Here is a 17,450-nt window from a genome sequence, read left to right as displayed (position 1 = left end):
TGCAAACGCCCCACCTGTCGTCTTGTACCCAGAAGACCGCCCTGCCTCCTCGCTGGGATTTCCACACGGAAGTGCCCACTTGCCAGTAATAATAATCATTTGATGATGATAACAAGACTTAACATTTTCGGGGCCTGGGTGGCTCAGCGGGTTGAGCGTCCAACTTCCGCTCAAGCCACCATCTCACGGCCCGTGAGTTCGGGCCCCGAGCTGGGCTCTGTGTTGACCGCTCAGAGCCTGGAGCCTGCTTCGACTCACGCTCTGTCTGTCTGTCTCTCCTTCAAGATGAATAAAAATTAAAAAAAAAAAAATAGTTAACATTTATAGTGTTACTGTGCACCAGGCCCTTTTGAGTCATTGTACGTATAGTCACTTATTCACTCCTCACAACAACCCAGTGAGATAGATATTGTTAACCCCCTCATTTTACAGATGGGGAAACTGGGGCATGGGGAAGTTCAGTGACTTATCTGCGATCACAGGAGCAAGACTCCAAGACCAGGAGTTAGGTGGCAAAGCGCACACACTTTATCTTCTGTCCACTGCACTTGCCCAGTGGATTTCTTATGGGATTGTGGGCCGACGGATACCCCCCGTGTGTCCGGCGCAGGCTGGGCTCAAAGGAGAGAGGGTGGAAACGCGGGAAAAGGTCATGTTAAAAAACAAGGCAAGAAAGCAGTGCCTCACAGACTTGCCGACAGACTGAGGAGAGTCCACCGCCTTCCGTTAGCGGGAGAAGGTAGACCTCCAGGTACAACCATCATGCATAGCAAGGCTCACATCAGCCTTCCCATCATCAGCTAGAGAAATGTGTGATGTCTGCAGGATAAATCCCCTCTCTGAGAGCCACAGAGGCACTCACCTTCTCCTGGGGTTTAATTTTGAAATCAGTTGAGTCTGTTGAATTGCTTAGCCAGGTGATTTTGTTTTGCAAGTTTTGCCCCAGTGGGAGGCGGAGTCATTGGTCCCCACCATCCATTTGCCATTTCTGGCAGAAGGAGGTTGAGCGGTGGACCTTGCTGGGTGACCCCAGACAAGTTACCTAACCTCCTTGGATCCCAGCTTGCTGATCTGTAAAATGGGAAGGATGACCTCATCTTCCTCATAGGCTGTGAGGATTAAGCGAGTTAATAAACATGAATCACTGATTACTATTATCATATGCAAAGGCAGATTGAACATGAAGCTAAATGAATCTTACCCTTTGGGCCCCTGGTCTTGCACATTCCCTCCCACACAGCATCGTATTTCGTATTCAGCGTTCTGTCTATTTTTCTTAGAGAGGGTCCCAGATTGTATAAGCTTCAAGCCCCTCAAAACTTGGATCCACCCCGTGATTATCTCGGAAAGGAAGCATCTGGCTTGGAAAACTGCAGTCCTGCCTAGCTGTATGCGAAGCTTCTATGTTTTGGACATGAAGACATGGGCGAAGGACCCTCCTTTGGGGGGACAGGGACATAAGCTTCTTTCTAAGACAAAGACCCACAGAAGACAGTAGATGCTGGGCTCTTTACTGAGTGAGCAACCCGGCCCGATTTGCCAGGGGCTATACCAGTTTTAATGCCTAAAGCACCGAGTCCCAGAACCCCCTCAGTTCTGGGCAAATTGGGATGCTTGGTGACCCTGCTTGCTGAGGACAGCATATCGCTGTCATTCACCGCAGAGCTCCCAGTCAGCTGAGTGCCTGGCGCCTGGTAGGTGCCCAGTAACTACGTGTTGGAAGATGGTGTGGAAACCAACTATGGTACCTGATGGGCCTGGGGAGGAAGAGCGCAGGGTGATCTGGGCGGGCGGGTGGATGTCACGGCAATCTGGTGTGAAACACCGGTCTGCCGTGGTGAAGCTGGATCAGGACATGGGGAGAGGGTCGTGGAATGTGACGTGCCCCCAGACCTCGGGGAGTTTCTGGCAACCTCTGTGTACCTGGTAACGAACAGCAGTTTTGGCATTTAAAATCCCCACCTCTTCGTTTTCTCAGCTCAGGATCGCTGCCCGTGTCCAGGCAGAAAACCGTGAATGCAGGCTGGATCTGGCCGGGGGTAAATGGTGCCCCAGGCGGGTCTGCGGCGGGCTTTGGGCAGGCGGGCGAGCCGCTCAGGCCCCGATTCCACATGCTGTGTAGACTCCAATTACCCGAGGACTTAAGAGATCAAACAGCCCAACTGTGCTTCACAATGAAAGAGGAGGTCTTGATTTTACTTTGTGCTACACCCTCCAGCCAGACCGCGCAAAAACAATGCGTTGCATTGATGTCCTCCTGAGCCCCAAACCTTCCTGAAATTGTCTCCGTCTATCCCAGCAACATCTCCGTAAAGGGGACGGGGGAGAGAGCCAGATGTTTTAAAGACGGGCGCGATTCTCATCGGACTGCTGAGGACATCATGGCAACCCCAGATGTCTTTCACCACGTACTCCTACCTTGCCATGGACAGGGAATTTTCAAAGCCTTCTCTATTTTTATTTTCAGGTATACTTCGAGGTGTCGCGTTGGCATGTGAAGAAAATTGTGTGCATCAGCCCTTGGCTGAGCTGTGGCATAAACACAGGAGACCTGATAGAAAACAGGGAAGTCAGCAAGGCACCAAAGGGCAGAGACTAGAATTTTGCCAATTTTATTTTTCTGCTCCCTCCTAACACAGTTAGGATTTACGGTGAGCAACAGCACAGCCCCAAAGTAGTCTGATTTCCTTTTAAGTGAGGATGTCAGTGATTAGATGAATATTCCAGAAAATGCAAATCACTTTGAACATTTAAGAATAAGGAAAGCAGAAAGGTTTGGGGGGAAAAAACTTTTTTGTAGACGTCTCAATAGGTAGGCAACAATAGAGACCTAAGCCCGCAAATCTGTTTTCACATGTCGGTATTTTTTCCTAATACTTCTAGCTTTCAGACAATGGATTTTTAATTAAGGATAGTGTACCAAAGCAATGAGCCATTTCAGGATTTTTTTTTTTTTTGATTGGTGACTTCATCTGTGTAACAATCCGGTTTTTCAGGTTGCTCCTCGTTCACCGTCTTTTCTAAAAACAAATGATACGTACCTTAAATCATTCAATGTTTCCCTTAAAATAAATAGCCCCTTGACAAAGTGAAAATAAATGTTTGAGCTGTGGCTGAAGCTTTATCACAACGTAGAGATCGGGATGACAGTTCAAAAGGCAAATGCAAATACATTTTAGGCTGAGCCTTGTACACCGAAAGCATGTATTTATGGTGGAAATTGACCTTAACATGCAGGGGAAATGATCCTGTAGTATTTTCGATTTTGGAACTGATAGGCTAAATCATTTTGTATTTGATGGTCTTAAAAAGCCGTTCACATTGCTTTGAAAGCAGCGTTTTTCAAGCCCTGTAAACTTGCTAAGGTGGAAATCTAGACAAGCAAAATTACTTGCTCTGGGAGATTCCTAAACACTTTGTCTTGATTTTACTCTCAAATATTGAATTCTCTGCCAACCATTCCACTATACACATACACTGCTTATTTAGTTAATTTTTTTTTTTTTTGCACAATTTACACCTAAATGACTTATTGTCTCACTCTGACTTGTCTTGGGGACATTTAATACTGGAAGAAGAATAATACTGGAAGAAGAACTCAAAGTGTTCACTGTACTTTAGACTAATTGACAATGCAAACTGCAAGCTGGAGACATTTATTTTCCACTACTGACTTGGATTTCTTACCTCTTTTACTGTAACAGACCTACCTTAGACCGTTGAATATCAGATTGTTGGTAACTGTGAAATGTGACATTGTAACCCGGTGCAAAACGTCGCGATTGTGCACATGTGTAAGAATTAAGACGTCTTATGAAGTAGCATCAAATGCTGGATAAAACTAGGCACCTGCCACAGACTCTCCCCCCGCCCCGTGCAAATTCGGCAGTGGTAAGCAAGTCCTGTGGGTTGTAGAAGTCATGGCCAGATCATGGATTTCTGTACGCAGTGAAAGGTCCCGTGGGGAAAATGTAGCGGGGAATGTCATGCTACTCACCTTGGTTTACACCACGTTTGTTGCAGGCAAAGTTTTCTCCAAATTGCTTTCCACTTTTGCTTGTCAGCATCCAGAAAGAAACAGTTTCCCCCACTAGTTACTTCTTAGTTATCCCCAAGGACACAGAGATCTTGGAAGATAATTTGGCATGCTTTCTTCAGTGTTTCCCCTTAGCTGAAAGCCTTAAAGATGGACAGATGTACATTGGTGGCCCGATAGGCGCTGAAATTTAGAGCCGACGAGCTTGCTCCAAAAGCCTTTCCTATGGAATGAGCACAGTTTCACATATCGCCACTAGATGGCGTCTGACAACCATTTGTATCAGCCACACTTGGCTTCCCATCTGTCAATAACTCGCCAACGTGTCCTAAAACAACTCCTCTAAGACAACTTCACTCCTGGATTCTTATTATCATTTCAACCTTTATGTAGAAATTTAAATGGTTCTGACTTCTGTTTTGGAAGTAGAAGAAATCCCCACCGGAAGAGACTGTATCAGAAAGCACACGGTTGTATTTGTTATACAGCAACGTTAATAAACATTGGCACTCACAGCTGAATTAAGACATAAATGTTAAATGTCGATGTGTATCCTACCCATTTATCTCCCGATGCTTCAACACACGTTTATTAAATGCCTGTTGGATGCAAAATGTTACTTGCGCTTCTGAAATGTTGAAAGAACATTTTATTGCCAGATATTAATACGAGTATCAGCAAAGAAAGACACCAATTCCATGTTGTACAGTTGGGCCATTGATATAATATGAAATTATAATATGAATTATATTTAAAGGGAAATATATGCCGGAATTCCGGCAACTCCATTTCTTGATGGATTGATTCAACATCTTGATGATGTTGAATAAATCTGCATGTCAGGGACAGAAACAAAAACAAAAACAAAAACATACGAAGAAGCACTTTGTAAATTCACTTCCCCCTGCTAGCAAAACATAATCCCCCTTGCCTTAATAAATTGTAAACTCCTGTAAAGAAAATACATTAATAAAATATACAAGCTGTACAGTGGGGTCAGTTCTCTCTTTTGTGTCCTTTGTCACCAAGTATAGGAATGAGATATCTCAAGGCATAATTTTTTTTTTTTTTGGTCTGTTTGCTGACGGGCTTTAATAATAATACTGGCTTCATCACAAAGTGTTCAGGAGGATGTGAGAAGACTCCTTCAAAAATTAGCTCCACACCTGTGGAGATACTAAAAGAATCTCTGAGATTCTCTCCACTTTTAAGAAACAATGGTTTTTTAAGAATGAGCATTTGAGTCTTTTCAAACCATCTCAAAATAGGTGTGATATTGCTTCTAAGCCAGCCTCTAACCAAAAGAAAAGAATGGTCTCATTTTAGAGTTACTGGCTGTTTGTTTGAACTGAGGAATTAGTTGCATTTCAAAATAAAGACATGCCTAATGAAATGATTAAAACATACAGAGCATTAAATTATAAGCAGATGGGAGTTGGGGGGGGGTGAGTTTGCTAGAGAGCTGAGTCCGGGAAAGCTGACAGCTTTGGGTTTTTCTCAACAATACAGAAGATGATTGTTTAAGCAACAGAAGATAAGAAAACAACCCCCGAAAGATAAATCTTTTTTTTTTTTTTTGATAGACAAGAGCCAGAAAGTAAAGTCCATGTGTATCATAAGTGTTCAAAGAGACAGAGAGTCCTGTTGAAGGACGGTGGATATTCACAATGAGGCCTGGAAAAGCAACCAGGAAATCTGCAAGGGTATCAGAGTAGTGAGAGGTCCTAGGAGAACGAGGAGGATCAGACAGACCCAGGATAAGTCACGGTTCAGGGTTTGGATTCTTCATAAGAAAGTCAGACGCCTCCCCGGCTGTTGTCTGGTCCCAGTTATTCATGAAACGCCTTCTCTCTTCCCTCCTCCCTGAAATTTATCATTTTAAATGCTGCTCTGTAGAGTTAAAAAATACTAGTTTGATGAGATGGAGTTTAGAATGGTGAAAAAAGAAGTTCAGCAAATCCCAGCAGTTCATAGACTGTGCAAATCGTCTGTTAAGTGGCACTTTATGGTTCAGCCGAATCCATGAGAGTTTTATCTTGAATTTCTATCAGGCTGCATTCAGCAGTAGCTGGTTCCCTGGAAACGGGCATTAAAAAAAAAAAAAAAAAAAAAAAAAAAACAACCTGTGCTGTGTCTCTATCTTTCCTGGATATACAATGGCAGTTTCGACCCATTTGAGCTGCCTTCCCAGACAGTAGCACTGATTGTCTTCGACTGTGGGTTAATGGATGTAGGTCTAGAGATCAAGGAAATAAACCCTCTAAGATTTTGTCTAAATTTTAAAAGGCATCTCACCTTCCTAAGTTGTGTGTCTTCTTTGTCCTGGATGTCTGCAGGGGAGAAGACAGCACCGCCATGGTGACCGTGGCTTTCACCCAGGGCCACGGCCAGGTTCACAGTGGGGGCTCGGGTCGTTTTCAGAATTGAAATCACCTCTTGTTTTAATCACAGAAAAAAAACACGCTGAAGAGGAGTGCGGCGCATGCACACGCACACACAGACACTCTCTCCAGGGAGGAATCTGCTGTCCTCGTTCTATTTCGGGTGAGACCTTGTCCCCCGTCCACGCAAGCTGCCCGTGTGTGTCTACAGCACTTTCCTGTCCGGCCTCATGGCAGAGAGCACGGCTCCGAAAACAGACGGATTCCAGGGGAATCCTGTTTCTCCAGCACCATCTGCCGACACCGAGCAGGGCTCGAGCCTAAACTCGGAGGTGCAAGCTATCGATTTCACCCTGCCTCCTGCCTTATTAAAACTCTCCACGCCACCTCTGCCGGGAGACAATGGCTATGTGTTCGGGAATCGAGGGAGTAGGTCTCCTTCCCAAATAAGTTGTTCCATTTACTGGGAAGGGTGGGGTTCAGTGGAACGCTTAGCTACACCGACCACGTGGCCCCGGCAAGGGAGGAGTCGCATCCCTTCCCACATTCCCTCCCCGGCTCCCGACCACCGTAAGTTCTTACTCTTTTGCCTTTGATTCTGTTGTGGGTGTCCTACAGTAAGCCTCATCCAGTACTTGGAAAGTGATGTACAAAGTTAACATTTATATTTAAAAAATATAAGGGCATACCTACTGGAATTCTACCTAGAGAGATGCACTCTTTGGAACTTTGACACTGTTTGCATGCCTCTGTGAGAAAATGACATTCTAGAGGAGATTCACAACCTTTGCCTTCATTAGCTACCGGCCAGTGGAGGGCGGGGGCCCAGGAGCTGGGACCGGGGTGCGGAACCAGTTGGCAGCTTGGTGAGGAAATGAGACGGTACCCACCGATGTGGGGACAGGTGTGGGGAGAGTGGTGTTCCTGGTAGGGACAGACGTGACGTCGGTCGTCTTTCCATCTGTGGGTGCGTGGCCCTGCACGCCCCTTCCTGGTCCCTCCGAGGTCCTACAGGAGCAAAGGGATAAGACAGCACCTCTGAAGGAGGCCGAGTCCTGATTAGAGGCTCCGGCTCCATCTGGCAGGCACGCCCGCGTGAAGACCTCGAATTATGTTCTCTAAACACTCTGTTGAGGGGTGCTCCCCACTGTCCTCCTCCTCCTCCTCCCCATCACCATCTTCACGGTCCCAGCAGCAGCAGAGGCTAACATAGGGAGAGCGTTCCACAGTCAAGGTGCCTTTCTGAGCACTTCACGCGCACCATGCCGTGTAAGCCTTCCCGGTCACCCCGTGCAGCGAGGGCCGTGCCCACCCCAAGTCCTGGGCAGAACAGCGCTGGCCCATAATGAGAGCTCCGGGACGGAGAGTCGTGGCCACTCTTCTGTGTGATGTGCTTGCGCGGCAGCTGTCCTTTGAAAGCGGATGGACCTACCGGAAGCTGATTCATCAACACTAGTTCACCGAGCACCTGAGCGACGTCCCTGTGGAAAGTGCTAGGCTGCTTGCGCCGCAGGCCTCACTGTGCCCGGCGTGCTACATCGGGGTGACTCAGTCGGTAGGGGATTCCGAGACATGGGCGGGCTACCCCTTGTCCTGGAGACTCACCTTATGGGGGGTGGGGAGGAGACACAGAGTGACAGACAAGTAGAAGGAAGAGTAGCATGAGGGAAATGCCCAAGACCCCCCCACACTCTCAGCTCCGAGCGGTGGTTCTGGGCCAAAGAGCACCTCAGGAGGTGGTTAAAGATGCCGATACCGGGCCCCAGCCCCAGAGATGCTGATTTGCCGAGTCTGGAGTGGGCCAGAGAATTTGCATTTTTACCAAGTTTCCAGGTGCTGGGGGTCCACAGACCTCACACTGAGAAACAAAGGCCCTGAGGAGACAGGTCAGAGTGGATGAGGGTTGTGTTGGGGTGGGGGGCAGTCTTCCCAAAGGAAGGGGAGGTTTTGAATGGGCCCTGACCTTTATCACAACTAAGATCATTGATCTCAACTCCTCACCTTATAAAAATGGGACTGCGATCAGTTGAAATCAGTCTATGAAATCAGTTGAAATGCGATCAGTTGAAATCACCCCTTCCCCACATTTTCTGGGAACAAAAAACCCAGCTCTTCAGGACCGGGTGCCTGGAAGGGGCAGCAGAGGCAAGGCGAAGTCACGCCTCCTGCCTCGGGAGCTGATGCTGGCGAAGATGGGACGAGGCTCAGATTAGCTCTGAGGTCCCCCGAGTGCACGTCGGGGCTCTGACCGGCCAGGAGGGGGCTGAGGGGGACGCCTCCCTCAGCCTGTCCTCCAGCTGCCTGGATGGAAACAGCTGAACTTCAAAAGAAGCCTGGGGTTTACCCAAGGGCAGCTGTGGATGTGTGGGTGGGTGGGGCACCCAGGGGAGCTGAGAGGAGGGCTGCAGAACAGGAAGGGGGAGCAAAGGAGAGAGCTGCAGGGAGGAAATGAGCAGCCTCGGGGTTGGGCCCTCTTTCCGAAGCAAGTGGGAACACTTGGCAGTGTCTTCCACATTTGTGTTTTGATCGATACTGAATCGTGAAATCGTCTTGAGAATCCCTTGACTATCCACACAGAGAAATTGTTTTCGTGAGAATTCCACCTGAAACCCTTCCCTGCACTTACACTTTCAAGGCTTGCACGAAAACGTCCTGAGGGTCGAAGGCCAAGAATCTGAAGCATCCCTGGGCCCCCACCCCCACCCCAGCAAATGCTTTTGTCAGCTGTTTTTTTAAAAAGATGCAGCAGCTTTAGAGGGGCGCCTGGGGGGCTCCGTCAGCTCAGCTGCCGACTCCTGATTTCAGCTCAGGTCACGACCTCACGGTTTGTGGGTTCGAACCCCGCATCGGGCTCTGCGCTGGCAGGGTGGAGTCTGCTTGAGATTCTCTCTCTCTCTTTCTCTCTCCTGCTCCTCCCCAACTTGCTCTCTATCTCTCAAAAATAAATCAATGCACATTAAAAAAAAAAAATGCAGCAGCTTTGGAGAGTTTGGCTAAGGGGCGGAGAAAACCCCCAACCAACAAAAGAAAGCCACTCGGATTTGGAAGACAGAACTGTGGCGAGCCTGAGCGGGTGTTGCATCTTAGGAAGACAACAGGAGACAGGGCCCCCAGCCCTCTCCCAACGGGTGAGAAGGTGTTATCGGAGGAATCGCTTCCCGTGGCTTGAGTTACAGGAGGGAAAACATGGGCTCAGAGCTTGAAGAAGTAAAAAAAAACAAAACAAAACAAAACAAAAAAAACAAGAAAACAAAACCACAGGGATTGTAGAGAACAAGAGAACAAGTTAAACAGCGAATGAACTGCCAAAGAAAGTGGAATTTCCATCCCTGGAGCTATTCTGGGCGAGAGGAGGGACCTCTTTATTACAGGTTGTTTAGAGTAATGAACGGGATCCCACCGCGGTGCATGGGAACGGGCCTGGTGACCCCGGCGAAGTTCCTTCCAGTCAGCAACTCCATAATTATTGACCCAGGTGGCCAGGGTTCGTCTCCGAGGAGGAAGAGTCCGTTTCCAGCGGACTTGCAAGGGCTCCGTTTGCCAACAGTGCTTTGTCATTGACTGGATCATTTTCAAGTCATTTTGTTCGGCAGAAACTCCAACGGGAATCCCCACTCAGCGACCGGGTAAGCATTTGCCGAGGGTCTTTCTGGCCAAATTGCATTCCTGATCGCCTGTGCAGGTTTAGGAAAGGGCCCGGGGTCCCCTGAAGAATCCGGGGGCTCCCAGGAGAAAGGGAGGCAGCAAATACCCTCCGTGTTTTCTCTTGCTAGAAAGTTCCTTTGAATGGCTTCTAAGGCTGGTGGATGGAGTTTCTCCCTCGTGGACTTGAGCAGAATCTACCTCCGTCCTGTTTTCAATCACTTCGATGTAAGGTTGAAATTACTCTGGCTTTCTTGTCTACACGTTTGCTGTGTTTTCTCATGAGGGTGTCCCACAACCCCTGCCCCCCCCCGCCAAAAAAAAAGTCAAAAGAGGTTCCCAATTGGTTTTAACTCTCCGTGTCTCCCTTCCTCTGCCCGTCTCAGGGAGACCGTTTTAAAAGGAGTTTTAGGAAACCAGTTTCCACATTTCACAATACACATTACATTACCCAATTTTACAATACACATTGTACAATGAATATCTGGTGATGATAATTTAATAAAAGAAAAGCATCAGCCCTGATTTTCTCAGGCTTCACCAGCTTGGGAGGGTACATGACTCTACGTTAATGAATAAACCACACATCCCTGGCTCCGTGAGGCCGTCATCCCCAGAAGGTTCTCGAATGACCACATTCACAAACAGTCACAGATAGTTCTTCCTGCCTCTTCCCCAGGAAGTCACACAGAAGGGACGGTTCACCACCACCCCCGCTGCCAAGACCCACGGTGAGCGACAAAATGCATCCCTCGACAAGAGTGCTGGTTCCACATGGCCGCAAAGTGGCAAGGCCAGCGGCCGCCATTATGTTCCCCACGATGCTCCGCACGCTGCAGACACGAGTTCAAATCCTGCCAAAGCACAACTCCCAGCCCTGTCTCTAGGTTTCTGTACGTGAGGCTCAGACACTAGCTGTCCAGCACGGACGAAGTATTAATACTCAAGCCCTGCTTGTCTTTCTCCCTGACCAAGAAGCAAGAGTGAAATTCCCTGCTGTCTTGGGCTCTCAGGGCCTCCACACACAATCACATACAGCTAGTTGGGTCCGAATTCAGCTGTGGTTCTTAACGGCATTTTCCAATGCCAAGATTGTCACACTTTTTTTTTTTATAATTGTTTTTAATGTTTATTTATTTTTGAGAGAAAGGGAAGGACAGAGTGTGAACAGGGGAGGGGCAGAAAGAGAGAGAGGCACAGAATTCAAAGCAGGCTCCGGGCTCTGAGCTGTCAGCACAGAGCCCGATGCGGGGCTTGAACTCACAAACCGGGAGATCATGACCTGAGCTGACGTTGGACGCCTAGCCAACTGAGCCACCCAGGCCCCCCACACTTTTTCTTAAATTATACCCTTCGATTCAGTAATTACTGCCGAGTCACTTTTCTTTTTTTTTTTTTTCTTTTTTTTTTAGGGAAACAATTGAGTACAGAAAAGCTGTTAGGCACAGGATGTATATTGAAGCATATACTGGAACGAGGAAGCAGGTATCACCGAATGCTCTATCATTAGAGCATGGTCAGGTGAATAGTGCATAGACAATAAAAACTGTGCTTATGGAGGGAAGATGTTTGTCACATAGGATAAAGTGAAAAAAACCAATCAGAACATTAAGTTTTGTACTTACATGGCTATAATGGTATAACATTAATACAAAGTATGCATAAAAAGTCAGGAAGACTATAGAAATAATCATTACCAAAATTTGTCTTTCAGTAGTAGAATACTGGGTGGTTTCAAAAATATATTTCTTGGGGCACCTGGGTGGCTCAGTCGGTCAAGCGTCCGACTTCGGCTCAGGTCATGATCTTGCAGTTTGTGGGTTCGAGCCCCAGGTCGGGCTTTGTGCTGCCAGTTCGGAGCCTGGAGCCTGCTTCTGATTCTGTGTCTCCCTCTCTCTCTGCCCCTCCCCTGTTCGTGCTCTGTCTCCCTCAAAAATAAATAAACATTAAAAATATATATATATTTCTTTCGGGGCATCTGGGTGGCTCAGTGAGTTAAACATCTGACTCTTGATTTTGGCTCGGGCCGTGATCTCATGGTTTTTCGTATTGGGCTCTGTGCTGACAGTGCGAACCCTGCTTGGGATTCTCTCTCTCTCCCTCTCTCTCTGTTCCTCCCCCGCTTGTGTCCTCTCTCTACCTCTCTGAATAAATAAATACACTTAAAACGTTTTTTAAAAATATATTTCTTTCTACTTTGCTGAATACATCAAATTTCATCCGATGGGGATAGCTCTCAAGTTAATATTTAAAAAAAGCATTAAGAAAAAGAAAAGACCCCTCCCAGCCCCATCTCCATACAGGTGAAAATGAAGTGGGGGATCAGTTAGTGAGGACCACACGTTTGGCATCCCCACTGGGCATCTGGCTCCCTCCTAAGTCAGCATGGCAGGGTCTAAACGCCGGAAGGTTTGTCTTCAGAAATGGGGTCCCCCTGTCAACTCCGTGCCTGTTTATTGAGCACCTATCGTATGCCCAGCATGATCTCACTGACAAGGCAGAAAACGGACATAAATTAAAGCCCATCTAGGAACTCCTTGGAATTCCAGAACTCTCAGCTCTGCGTCTCCTCTTTGATACTCAAGGTGGGACCCTGGGCTGGGTTCGGCCCAGCCCATTCCTGAACTTGTCAGCGGCTCCTTCTGAAGCTCTGCCAGCAGGGCTGGCTCGAGGGGGGAGGAGGCGGAAGGACAGACGTGGTCCTGACTCCGGCTTCCTGCTTCCGTCAGCCTCGCCAGACCTCACTGCTCTCCTCTGCAGCTCCCCCGAAGTTCCTCTCTGAGGCAGTGGCTGAATCGAGTTCACCATTTTCCTAACCCTGGCAGTGCTAGGCTCACGGTGCCCCTTAGGGACACGCATTTTGCCCAGGGCTTCCTCCTCAGAGGCCTGCGTCCCACCCCACCTGTCCTCTCTTGGAAGCATCCAAATTTTCCTGTTCGAACCTCTTCCCTTTGTCCCACCAGCCCTGGGATGGGGGTGGGGGTGATTGCCTTCTGCAGCAGCTTCCTCCGTGATGTCTTAAAGTTGTCTTTTTAAACCTTTCATTTACTGAATTAATACCGTTTTTGTGTTATTAACACTTCTTTGCGTTAAATCTGCCCCGTTTGAAGAGCTGGGGTGGCTTCTGTGTCCCGACAGTAGCTGAAGGGGGAAGTCGCTTGGGTGGGATTGCAAATTCCCCGACAGCAAATACCCCTCAGCCCTCCGTGCCACACTTCCTCCTGCTTCACAGAAAATTTGGACACCTTCAGCTGAGAATCCCCCACTTCTCACCCTCTGGATGTACAACCTGTTCTCTATTCTCGCCTCCTCTCTTGTTCAAGACCAACTCGTAGGGGAGCCGGGTGGTTCAGTGGGACAAATGTCCAACTCTTGATTTCGGCTCTGGTCATGATCTCACGATTCATGAGTTCGAGCCTCCTGTCGGGCTCCGTGTTGACAGCATGGAGCCTGATTGGGATTCTCTCTCTCTCCCCCCGCCTCTCTCTCTGCCCCCCACCCCCACAAGACCAAATCCTACACGTGTGTTTCCCATCCCACCCCCTCCTGGCCTCTCCAGGAACCTCCACTGTTAACTGACTGCCCCATCCCCCCCACAAACTTGACATTTCTCAAATGGATCCTTCCTATTGGCTTTCAAATCTGCTCAAATCTCACAGAAGATAAAGAATCTTTCCTTGGTCCTCAATCTCCCCTCCCCCAGCGGCCACACTCCTGTCTTTCTCATGATCTCAGTAACCAACTTCTCGAAATTAATTCATCTCTGGGTCCTCCACTTGAACTTGCTCCTTGTTTCCTCCAATCTGGCTTCTGGTCCCACCAGTCTGCTTTGCTGAAGTCACCAGTGAGTGTTAGGTTTATAATTAAGGGGACTTCTTTTCAGTCCTCATTTTATGGGACCAGTGGGTCACACGCCTTTTGCACACTGTTCCTTCGTCCTCTGGGAGGGCACCTTTCCTAGTGTTCTTCCTGTCTCTACAACCACTCTTCTCACTGCCCAGGCCCCTCCTTTTCCAGAATGTTAAATGCTGACGTTGCCTAGGGCTCAGGCTGAGGTCTTCTCCCTTCTCACCGCTGCTCGGATCATCTCATCCACACCAAGCCCCGCCGCAGGCCATTTGCACACTATATCTTCGGTCGGGAGTTCCCTTCCACTCCGAGCTGCTCCTTGACCTCTGTGCTTGCCGTCTCCCAGGAGACCTTCAACTCAACAGGAATAAGACAAAACTCAGGCTCTTTCCCCCAAAGTGGGCCATCTTCCAGGGTCCCCTATCTTAGTCAAAAATACAATCTTCTATCTTACGGCACAACCCAAAAACCCAAGAGTCGCCTTCCATGATTCCCTCTGCTTGTATTTCCAGCATGCTATACCAAACTTGTCTGCTTTCCTTGACACGTATTTCTTAAAAACATCTCCAATTGTTGCCTTACTACCGTATTCTTTATCTGCTGCAGTGGCCTCCCAACTGATCTCCCCTTTCCACTTTTCCTTCTCCCAGGGTATGCTCTATATTACAGCCAGGGCATTCATCTTACAGTGACGATCTGAGCATGTCACCCCTCTACATAGAACACGTCGGTGGCTTCTTATTGCTCTTAGAAAAGACTGAAGTCCTTCCGGAGGCATCCCAGTGGCTTTGCCTTTCACCCTTCTCTTTCCCATTTTCTGCTCTCTGGCTGCCCCAAGTTGCCCTGCTTCCCCCTGTCCCAGGACCTTTGCACAGGTTGGTCTCATCGTCTGGAATGTGTATTCATTCTTCATGCCTCAGTATGATGGCCATGCCTGAGGGAGGCTTTCTCTAAATCCCCCTCCCACCGCCCCAGACTTGGGGCATAGCGCACAGTGCATGGCGTGGTGTGCCTTTCTTTGGAGGCCTTTCTACAGTTGTGATTTTACATTTACCCATGTGATTGACTGGTTGATGTTGGTCTCCCCACCAGTTGTATGCTCCAGGAGATTGGGGACCGTATCTGCCTTGCTATGCTCTTGAGTTCTCAGAGTCTCGTCCAGGATCTGGCCCCTTGTCACATAGATGAGAATTTGTTGAATTAATCAATGAGTTTTGACTGAGGACTGCTGATCTCAGGACATTGTTTTCTCAGCGCCTTTATGCCATGGGATCTTTCCATGTGTTTGAATGGAAAATGTTGCCTGAATGTTATGACGTGCCCTTTCGCACTGAAAGATTACAGGGTAAACTGCTATAGCCTGAAAAGGAAAATCCATGATAGAAGTTAATATTTTTCTGATTTAAAACCAAAAGAAATCTCTTAGTTCATATTGTTTCACCAAAAATATGTCTCCAGACAGGAAGAAGACAGATCGGTGTTTGACTTGCTGTCTAAAGCAGAAAAGTTAGACATGTTATGGTAACGGAAGTGAAACCTTGTTGAGAAAAAACTCTAAAATTTGCTCCCTAAATCCAGGAGAGACAACTGGCTGATATGCATGGGGAACAATTTCTATTAATAAACAGTAAGAGTAAAAGTGGTTTTTTTTAAAGTTTATGTATTTTGAGGGGCGCCTGGGTGGCGCAGTCAGTTAAGCGTCCGACTTCAGCCAGGTCACGATCTCACGGTCCGGGAGTTCGAGCCCCGCGTCAGGCTCTGGGCTGATGGCTCAGAGCCTGGAGCCTGTTTCCGATTCTGTGTCTCCCTCTCCCTCTGCCCCTCCCCCGTTCATGCTCTGTCTTTCTCTGTCCCAAAAATAAATAAATGTTGAAAAAAAAAATTTTAAGTTTATGTATTTTGAAAGAGAGAGAGCCTGCACATATGTGAGTGGGGGAGGGGCAGAGAGAGAGAGAGAGAGAGAGAGAGAATCACAAGCAGGTTCCTCACCGTCAGTGTAGAGTCCGATGTAGGGCTTGATTTCACGAACTGCAAGATCTTGACCTGAGCTGAAATCCAGTCAGATTTTTTTATGGATTTTTAAAAAAAAATTAAACTTTTTATTTTGAGAAATTATAGATTCAAAGAGTTGCAAAACATAGCACAGATTTCTTGTATCCATTACCCTGTTTCTCCCAATGACAGCATCTTGTAAAACTGTAGTACAATATCATAAACAGGAGACATCGATAAAGTCAAGACACAGGACATTTCTCTCACTGCAAGGATGCCTCACGTTGCCTTTTTATAACTATATCCACTTTCCCTGTCATCCCGATCCTCCTTAATCCATGGCAACCACTAATCTGTTCTCCATATTTGTTATTTTGTCATTCAGGAATGTAACATAAATGGAAAGATGTACGTATGTAATCTTTTGGGACTGGATCTTTTTAATTTAGCATAATTCTCAAAATATTTATTCAGATAGTTATTTTTATTAGGAGTTCCTTCCTTTTTATTCCTGAGTAATATCCCATAGTATGGGTGGACCAGAGTTTAATCGTTCACCTGTGGGAAACGCCTGGGCTGTTTCCAGTTTAGGTTATTACAAATACAGCTACTATAAACCTGAGCTCATAGGTTGTGTGTCAACATAAGTTTTCATTTCTCCAAGATAAATGCCCAGGAGCACAACTGCTGGGTGGTATAGTAATTGCGTGTTTAATTTTTTAAGAAACTGACAAGCAATGTTTTGGAGTCGCTATACCATTTTACATTCTCATTAGCAATACACGTGTGACCCAGTTTTTTCTACATCATCTCCAGCATTTGCTGTTCTTATTATTTTAATTTTACTGTTTGGGTGGGTATGTAGTAACAGTGCATGGTTTTAGTTGGAGTTTCTCCAACGGTTAATGATGTTGAACATCTTTTCACGTACTTATTTGCCATCTGTGTATTTTTTTTTAGAGAGAGAGAAAGCATGAGTGGGGGAGGGGGCAGAGAGGCAGAGGAAGAGAGCACAAATCTTAGGCAGGTTTCACTCTCAGTGCAGAGCCTGACCTGGATGGAGTTCGGTTCCACGACGCTGGGATTATGACCGGAGCTGAAATCCAAAGTTGGATGGTCAACTGACTGAGCCACCCAGCTGCCCCTGACATCTGTGTATTCTTTCAGTGAAATTTTTATGTCTTTTGCACATTTTTTTTAAAAAAAGATTTTACTTTTAAATAATCTCTATGCCCAACCTGGGACTTGAACTCACAGCCCCAAGATCGAGAGTCATATGCTCCATCGACAGAGCCAGCCAAGTGCCCCTTGCCAATTTTTAAATTGGATTCTTTGCTTTCCCACTCTTGAGTTTTGAGAGTCTTGTATATCCTAGATACTAGTCCTTTGTGAGTTGTGTGGTTTGCAAATAATTTCTCCCATTCTGCAGCTTGTCTGTTCATTCTCTTAATGGAGTTGGTTCTACAGCAAAAGTTTTAAACCTTTGTAAAGTGCAATTTATCAGATTTTCCTTTGTGGTATGTGATTTTTGTCATCAAATCTAACTCTTT

At 47.1% G+C, this 17,450-nt stretch overlaps 1 long non-coding RNA gene across 4 annotated transcripts in view; it reads right to left on the bottom strand.

Annotated features, from left to right (window-relative positions):
• Window positions 1–260: 260 nt before the first annotated feature.
• The window catches only part of LOC124507169 (uncharacterized), a 29,398-nt gene continuing 12,208 nt past the window's right edge, over window positions 261–17,450 (bottom strand). Inside the window, exons 1-3 of one of the 4 annotated variants that reach the window (XR_006960946.1) lie at window positions 7,308–9,150; window positions 2,921–6,471; window positions 261–2,551 (exon numbers count right to left, since the gene is read on the bottom strand). This is a non-coding gene — a long non-coding RNA (uncharacterized LOC124507169). The other 3 variants (XR_006960944.1, XR_006960945.1, XR_006960943.1) reach the window with 3 other exon arrangements.

The sequence above is a fragment of the Lynx rufus genome, unplaced genomic scaffold (assembly GCF_022079265.1).
Source record: "Lynx rufus isolate CCGP_SWC_20201006 ecotype Redwood Valley unplaced genomic scaffold, mLynRuf1.p SCAF_11, whole genome shotgun sequence".
NCBI lineage: Eukaryota > Metazoa > Chordata > Mammalia > Carnivora > Felidae > Lynx > Lynx rufus.
Note: the sequence above shows the minus strand (reverse complement) of the source record. Positions and strands in the feature narration are given on the sequence as shown.